The 8426-nt window shown below is 48.4% G+C and overlaps 1 long non-coding RNA gene across 1 annotated transcript; it reads right to left on the bottom strand.

Annotated features, from left to right (window-relative positions):
• Window positions 1-3525: 3525 nt before the first annotated feature.
• On the bottom strand, window positions 3526-7277 carry LOC113902151. Its single transcript, XR_003513682.1, has 3 exons — window positions 6719-7277; window positions 5633-5812; window positions 3526-3762 (listed from the first exon to the last, which is right to left on the bottom strand). It is a non-coding gene; the product is annotated as an uncharacterized LOC113902151 (long non-coding RNA).
• Between the last annotated feature and the right edge of the window lie 1149 nt (window positions 7278-8426).

Genomic DNA, 8426 nt, shown 5'->3' with positions numbered 1-8426 from the left:
GGCGTCTGTCCACCCCACAGGCCACCCTATTTGAGGGGCATCCCCGGGACAGAAGGCCAGGAGAGGGTGACAGGGGGATTCTCCCTCCTGCTCTCTTCTCCCAAGATGATCTAGAATGTTCCACCATGTTTGGAGACATTTTTTTTCCACTGCTTTTCACACCCAAGGACAGCTGGCCCCACTGCTGAGGGGGAAGTTCTGGAGGGCAAGGAGAACAATGGTGTAGGTAGTGAGCCTTCCCAGGTGGCACCAGTGGTAAAGAGCCCGCCTGCCAATGCAGGAGACACAAGAGACGCAGGTTCCATCCCTGCGGTGGGAAGATCCCCTGGAGGAGGGCTTGGCAACCCACTCCAGTGTTCTGGTCTGGAGAATCCATGGACAGAGGAACCTGGCGGCCTACAGTCCAGGGGTCGCAAAGAGTAGAACACAGATGCGTGATTAACATTCTCCCTCTTCCCACCTGTCTGCCCTGTGTCCTTTTATTTATTTATTTTTAAATTTTCATTTATTCATGTTTTTATTTTACGTTGGAGCAGAGTTGATTTGCATTGTTGCTCTCGTTTCAGGGGCACAGCAAATTGATTCCGCTGTGCAAATACATATGTATCTATTCTCCTTCAAATCGTCTCCCGTTTAGGCTACTACGGAGTGCTGAGCAGAGTTCCCTGTGCCACATGGTAGGTCTTTGTGGGTTCCCGCTTTTACATATGTAGTCGTGTGTATATGTCAGTCCCAAATGGCCAATTTATCCCTCCCCTCATCTGTCTGTCTTGGCAACCGTACGTTTGTTTTCTAAGTCTGGGAGTCTGTTTTTTAAATAAGTTCATTTTTATCATTTTTTTTTTTGGATTCCACATATAAGCGATATCGTGTGATGTTTGTCTTCCTCTGATTTATTTCACCTAGTATGTCCTTTAGAATGTTTACATCTATTTGTCTATCTGTCTATCCATCTTCCTCCTCCTTCTCATCACCACCATCTCTGTCTTCGTACACGTGTGTGTTCATACGCGCATGTGTGTGTGTTTAGTTTCAATAGGGTGCGAGTGCCCACTTCTACAGCTTGTTCCTTTCCTGTGGTACTTGTCCCTCCCTGGCAGCACATAATATTATAATTATGCAACTTCTATCCTCTCCAAAACCAGGTGTGTGTGACTGAACTTGTTCCAACGGCAATGTAACCCACGTCACTCACGCTGACCACTCGAAGGAGCGTCCGCCAAGGCCAAGGCCTCCTGCGTTCCTTTAAACTCCTTGTGAGTGTTCTCAGCTTCCTGCAACTGCCGGTGGTTCGTCCCCGACACTTTCCCCTCTTCTGTTCTCTGTCCTGTGAACTTTCAGAATTTTCCTCTCATGTTTGATGTTCTCACATGTCATCAGGATGTGGATGTATTTCTTCTTCCTGTTGGGTCCTTGGTGGGCCGTGAGCTGAGCAACTTCAGCCCTGAAAACGATGCTTCAATCATTTCTCTTACTCTTCCTTTCTTTCTAACATCTCTGTCTCTGAATCTCTACTAGACAGTCTGAGCCTGCTGGACAAATCTTGCAAGACTGTGACGTTTTCAGTTGCTCATCTGTCTGTTTAGCTTTGCTCCCGGATCCGAGGAATTGCTTTGACTCCGTCTGTGGACTGTCTGGCCCACAAGGTGGAGGAGGACTGTCCAGATAACCAGCTCCGTGTTTCCATCCATTTTTATTTTGTCGATCCTGTGACCCTGATTTTATTTCCAAGCGTCTCTTTCTTTTCTGTGGACGCTGTTTCCTTCTTCTCCTTCCCCTTCCCCCTCCTTCGTCTAATCGCGGCCAATTCTAATTTTATGGGTGCAATTTCCTCTCTAATCTTTCACGATCAAATTGGGTTTATTATTATTATTATTATTGTTATTTCTGTTTCCTCTCTGGTGAGCTGCTTTATTTGTTCGTCATTATCCTTATCTTCCGCGCTGGTCTTTCCCCTCCTGTCTCGGGGCCCTGGATTTGCTGCGTTTTTATGAATGGAGGCCTGGGCTGGTTCCCGTGGGCGGTGATTGTGGGTTTCCTCTGCAGCCTGCACATCTGTTTCCTGAGCAGGCCTCTTCCGTGAATGGATAAGTCCAGGCCCCGTAGAAGCGGGTGAGGCGCCGAGAGTAGGGAAAACAAGAAGGCATCCTGGGGGCCCTCCCGGCCCCCTGCCCGGGCCAAGTGCCAAACCAGGGCGTTGATAACAGAGCTCAGAGACTTCTGTGCCTCCTCTGTCCTTGGCCTCACGTCTCAGCGATTTTTCACAGCAACCCCTAAGTCAAAAGCACATCCTTCCCACTCTGTATGAGGAATTGGGTCCGCACAATGTATTAGCTATTTATTTCCTAACAACTTAGCAACTGTTTAAAAAACTGAAACCAGAGTCACATTACTGTATTCTAAAATAGATAAGCAACAACGACCTACTGTACAGCACAAGGCGCTGCGTTCAACAGCAGAAGAAACCTGGACATAACGTGTATGTATATGTGTAACTGAATCACTTTGCTGTTCCCGAGACACCAGAAATCAGCTGTGCTCTGATTAAAAACAAAACCTCCCAAATGCGTGTAAACTTAAAAGAGAAAGCAGTATCTCTGTACTATACTAAGAGAACCCCACGGTTAGTGGGGGCTGGATGTACCCGTTGGAATGGAGATGCGTCTCAAACGCTGGGGTCAGATCGAGTACCCCATCCCACATTTTCCTGCCCACCTTGGTTTTATCATTCACTGGCTTTTGTTATATCAGTGTCACTGCTCAAAGAGGTGATGTTGCGGGAAGGAATGTTCTTTACTGCTTTTTCCAAGAAAAGCTTGAGTGGCTTCATACTCACTGAAGTGTCTCCAGCTTCAGTTCTAGACTCGCTATTCTGTTGTTACGTGTTTGAAGGTAGTGTTCTCTTTCTTCCAAACTTGCTGAGCAAAATCTGATTTTTAAGAAGTTTGTGTATCAGCGAGGAAATTTGACGTGTTGGCTGTATATGTGTGTGTGTATTTATATATATATTTGTTGTTGTTGTCCAGTCGCCAAGTCATTTCGCACTATTTGTGACCCCATGGACTATAGCGTGCCGGGCTTCCCTGTCCTCCACGATCTCCTGGAGTTTGCTCAGGTTAGTGACCAATGAGTCGGTGATGCTGTCTAACCATCTCATCCTTTGCCACCCTCTTCTCCTCTCGCCCTCAGTGTTTCCCAGCATCAGGGAGTATATCTATATATCTATAGATTCATTTACTGAGATTTATCTGGGAATAATGGAGTGAACTGAAAATCTTAGGCTCTGTGGTGTGACACTTAACATTTCTGCAAAGAATAATTTCAGTTGTATAATAGATTAGTTGTCAGGTTTGAAACACACGTGAGATTTGTTTTTTAAAGCTGTGTGGTAGTTGCTGAGCGACTGGAAGGCCTGGATAAGTTACCCCAGCTTGTAGGAAATTACGTCTGTTTCAGAGAGTCTCCATACCCCGGGGGGATAGCAAGTAGCACATATTTGGGGAAAGAAAATGGAAAAGTCAAGGCTGGGGCGAAATACACTTTCTGTCATAGTCACCTGAGGAATCTGTAGGAGCGAAATTTGGCGAGTTTATGGCCAGTTCAAAAGTGAAGTTTACGGTCTACTGCTTGGCGAGAGAAAGGCGAATGAAGTTTCCAGGCAGGCTGGTGATTATTCATTCAAAAAGAAGCAGAAAAATGGAATTCAGTCAGTCATGCTGGTTCTGATTTACACCTGGCTTGGAACAGAGTGGGGTTTTTCACCTGTAAGTGGACATAAAGAAAACTGATGATGAGCTATATTGACTAAAATATACACACATATATATTTTTAATGGAAGACTTATTGAAAAATCCAATTATTTCATTCCAACCTCTATGCATTTTGGTTGCCAGTGATGGACTTCCCATGAATTAGCCATGGTAGCCCAAACAAGCCGACTAGCATTCGTAGGGCTCGGAGTCTTTAGCTGTGAGATGAGGCTGTGGATGAGGCTGTGGACTGGGGAACACGCAGATGGCCCCCTGGCTCTGTGAATGGCTGGGCTGCTCACCCATCTGTCGTTTGAGAATAACTGAGGCTCTCAGCACGAGGGGCAGTCCTCTTGGGTCCTCTCTTCTTTCCTCCTGAGATGCCATTTTCTCCTGGTTCCTTTCCTGCCTTCCTTGGTCATATAGTCTCAGCTTTCTTCCTCTCTCTGTTCTTTTTAGATAGTGTGATCCCTTTTGTTGCATTCCCAAACTGCTTTTTTCCTCCTGAACCTGTACACAATTCATTAAAAGCAACTTTACCCACAAGTACGAATTCACCTATTAAATTAATACTCTTAGCCCAGGCCTCTTTCCAGAGCGTCAGGCACGTATTATTCAGTCCCCTATAGACATCTTGCTTCAATGTCCATAAATGTCTTTAACTCAGAATGTCCAGAGCTGAAATCATTATTTCCTGCCCTTAATTGATCTCTCACAATAGAATACTAATTGATTTTTTGCTTTCAATGTAACCCTCTCCAATCCATCTTCCATCCTGTCACCAGAATGACCCTGATAAAACCCAAATCTAATCATGCTTCTCTCCTGATTAAAAATCTTTCGTTTCCCCATTGCATTCAAAGTTCATTTAAAATCTCTTTGCAGCTCTCCACAACCCCGTGCTCACCTGCATCTCAAGCTTTTGTTCTCTACCAGGTAGACCTTTCAAGCTCACAGCGATGGTGATATTTTTCTTGAGGTTTGCAGTTCTATCGGTTTTGATATGCGTGGATTTCCATGACCATCACCATGGTCAGGACACAAAATGGTCCGGTCAACTCCCCAAACCTCCCTCGGGCGATCCCTCACACACTCCCCACCCCTCAACCCTGGAAACCACTAAGCTGTTCTTCATTGTTGTTTGTTACTGTTCAGTTGCTAAATCGTGTCTGACTCTTTGAGACCCAGTGGACTGCAGCACCCCAGGCTACCCTGTCTTTCACCACCTCCTGGAATTTGCTCAGACTCACTGTCCATTGCATCAGTGATGCTGTCTAACCATCTGATCCTCTGCCACCCGCTTTTCCTTTTGTCTTTAACCTTGTCTAGCATCTCTTTTCCAGTGAGTCAGCTCTTCACATCACGTGGCTGAAGTATTGGAGCTTTGGCTCCAGCATCAGTCCTTCCAGTGAACATTCAGGGTTGATTTTCTTTAGGACTGCCTGGTTTGATCTCTTCTCAGTCCAGGGTACTCTCAAGAGTCTTCTGCAGCACCACGATTCAAAAGCATCCGTTTTTTAGGACTCAGCCTTCTTTATGGACTAACTCTTACGTCTCTCACATTACGGCTTCCCAGGTGGCTCGAGTGGTAAAGAATCGGCCTCCTAATGCAGGAAATGCTGGAGAAGTGGGGGATGTGGGTTCAATCCCTGGGTCGGGAAGATCCCCTGGACAAGCAAGTGGCCACCCGCTCCAGTATGCTTGCCTGGGAAATCCCTTGGGCAGAGGAGCCCGCCGGGCTCCAGTCCATGGGGCAGCAAAGAGTCAGAAATGTCTGAGCATACACAAACTCTGCACACACCTGGTTGAGAAAATGAATAGAATTATCTCATTTTAAAAAGTTTCCTCAGTTACTTAAATTGTTGGCACATTTATGGCTTACCTGCCAGAAAGCCCTTAAACTGATGAAGAAAAGAGGAACAAGCACAAACTCCGAGCAGGATCCCTTGGATACAACTAATGGGTGTCGCTTGACAGCTGGGTTTTCATAGAGAGCTGTCTTTGTAGTTGTGGATTTGGGTTGTGTGCTTCCCATTCTTTTAAGCACTAAGAACGAAGAATCCTAGTTTGGAAAACAAGAGTTGAATATCAGTACTTCCTTAGGCTTCGCAACTTTCCGGCGTTTCACTCCCTAAATAAATTTAAGGACCCCTGTTTAAATCCAGCCACTCTACTGGATACTCAAAAACACCAGTGAAGGCGTTTTGCCAGGACAATTTATGCCCAGAAATGTGTTACTGAAAATAAGGTGGGGTCCATTTTACTTGATATTGCTCATCTTTCTTTGTTTTTCTGGGTGATAAACAGGAGCTCTTTCCCCAAATTTCCCCCCATAACCGTTTAGCGCTTCAGTTGATGTCGGCCGTTCTGTTACAGTTTAAAATGTCAACCACAGCGTTAACCTTTCACTGCAAAAGTCCAGGCTTGCCCCAGAGCCTTTGGGCCAGCGTCTTTTCTATTTGGCCTCAAAGGGCTCCATTTGCTCCAAGAGGTCTGTCATGAGCCGGTTGCCATCAATCAGCAAAGAGTAGCTTTCGGGGGCAGAGACAGATGAACGCAGGGAGGAGCACAGGGACCCTGTCCCGCAGGAGCCGGGCCTGCATCCACCCCCGTCCCCCTTTCCGCCTGCCTGGCCTCCGTCCTGAGAGGGTCCTGCCCTGTTTTGCCAGCCCTGGGCAGTCTGGAGGCACCGATGTCCCCGCTCAGCCCAGTTTCTTGACCCTTCCCTTCGTTTTAGCCTGTTGACACAGCTCCGAGTCCAGATCTTAATCTTCTGTGTTTTCAGGCCATTGCCTAACGTTTCCCCTTTGGCCCGTCCACGCAGACCTGGCCGGAGGGGCCGCTTGCTGAAGCCCCACCTCGGCCTCTGTGGGCTCAGCTCCTGAGCTGCAGTAAACATCACCTTTTCCCCAGTCGACCTGCGGGTGCACAGAGAACATACCCACCCCTTCCTGCTCAAGTTACTCACTCGGACTTGACCGGGAGCCAAGCTGCTTTCACACAGGAGCCAATCGTGCGCCTCCAACTCTGTTTACCAAGGCGGGGTGGGGACCGAGGCTGCAGGAGGTGATACCAGAGGCTTTTTATCCTCAGGGCCACGGCAACCGCACAGCATTTATTTCCATTAAGTGAAGTTTAATGTGAGGAAAGGTCGTTTCTCACGTGCCCCATTTTCAAACCTTTGCTGGTTCTCCATCCGACCACAGGTGGTCCTCCCTGGCACGCTGCTCACTGAGATTTGCCCAGTCCTGTGCCCGCTGCCGGGGACCCGTGCACCCTGAGGGCCCAGCCCCGGGGCCAGTTACAGCTGTGTCCCGGTCAGACTCTCTCTCCTGGCCATCCTGGCTCTTGGTGATGGGAGTAAAGACCAGAGCTGGCAGGTTCCTTAGGCCCTGAAACACATTAGGGAAGATTTCGGATGTGCAATAAACAAATCGGAACTGAAAACTGGCAGGTTGGTTGGGCTTCAGTGTTCTGGGAACAGGGTCAATTAATGCCACACTTTCACTGGACTTTAAATAGCTTAATGACTCTTCTTTGGTTTACGAATCAAAACTTTCAGACTGCATCATTCTCTCGGATGATCACCCCACGTCCACCCCCACACCCCAGTCCTGAACCACTTTCTGGAGCCGCCAGCCCTGAGATGCGTAGATTGCCTCCAGGACTCACCTGCCCAGGAGCCCGGCCTCGTCTCTGCTGCAAGCTCCTCTCTCCACTTCTCTGTGTACCCGCCCCCGCCCCACGTGCCCCTCGCTGGCCATGCAGGACTCTTCCCAGGAAAAGCACACACCTGCGTGATGTCTAGACAGTGGGTGTCCGTGCTGTTGGGCTGGGGGAGGGGTCCTCTTCCCACCTTTGTAGAGCTGCCTTTCCCATGCTCTTCAAGAGTCATTTTAAACTTGAATGGTTTTCCCTGCAACTCCCCAAGCCCTACCCCTAGCAACTGAGCAGGTGCCCTGGACTTAGACTTGCAACAAAAACAGAGACCAGAGGGACACATCCTCGCCTTGCAGACCCCTCCCCACCAACCACACTAGCTAGCTCTTTGAAACTCAGGGAGGTTGTTATGGACTGGATGTTTCCCTCTCTCCAAATTCTAATGTTGAAACCCTACCCCCTGTACCTCCAGCGTGTTGGTGTTAGGAGCTGGGCCTTTGTGGGGTGATTAGAGCTAGATGAGGACAAGGATGGAGTCCCCATGCTGGGACTGGGGTCTTTGTAAGGAGAGGAGGAGACCCCAGAGCTATGTCTCCCCTGCAGGAGGACCCTGGGCGGAGGTGGACCATACGGGCACCCTGCTGGTGTGCTTCCAGCCAAGAGGACCCTGAGGTTCAAATTCCTGTCCTGGCTATGCGATTCTGTTACAGCCGCAGAGCTGACTGAGACATCCTGTAACTTCAGGGCAGCATGCACCACTGTCTTTTTCTGCACCAACCCATTATTTGGTGAAGTTCTCCTCTTCCCCTTTTCTTTCTTTTTTCCTCTTTTTTTTTTGGCCAAGCTGTGCAGCATGCAGGATCGTAGCTCCAAGACCAGAGATCGAACCTGTGCCCCTTGCATTGGAAAGTGAAAACGCTAGTCACTCAGTTGTGTCCAACTCTCTGCGATCCCATGGACTGTAGCCCACCAGGCTCCTCTGTCCATGGGATTCTCCAGGCAGGAATACTGGAGTA

This window comes from Bos indicus x Bos taurus, chromosome 12 (assembly GCF_003369695.1).
Source record: "Bos indicus x Bos taurus breed Angus x Brahman F1 hybrid chromosome 12, Bos_hybrid_MaternalHap_v2.0, whole genome shotgun sequence".
Lineage (NCBI taxonomy): Eukaryota > Metazoa > Chordata > Mammalia > Artiodactyla > Bovidae > Bos > Bos indicus x Bos taurus.
The sequence above is the reverse complement of the archived record's forward strand: the minus strand, read 5'-3'. Positions and strand labels throughout refer to the sequence as shown.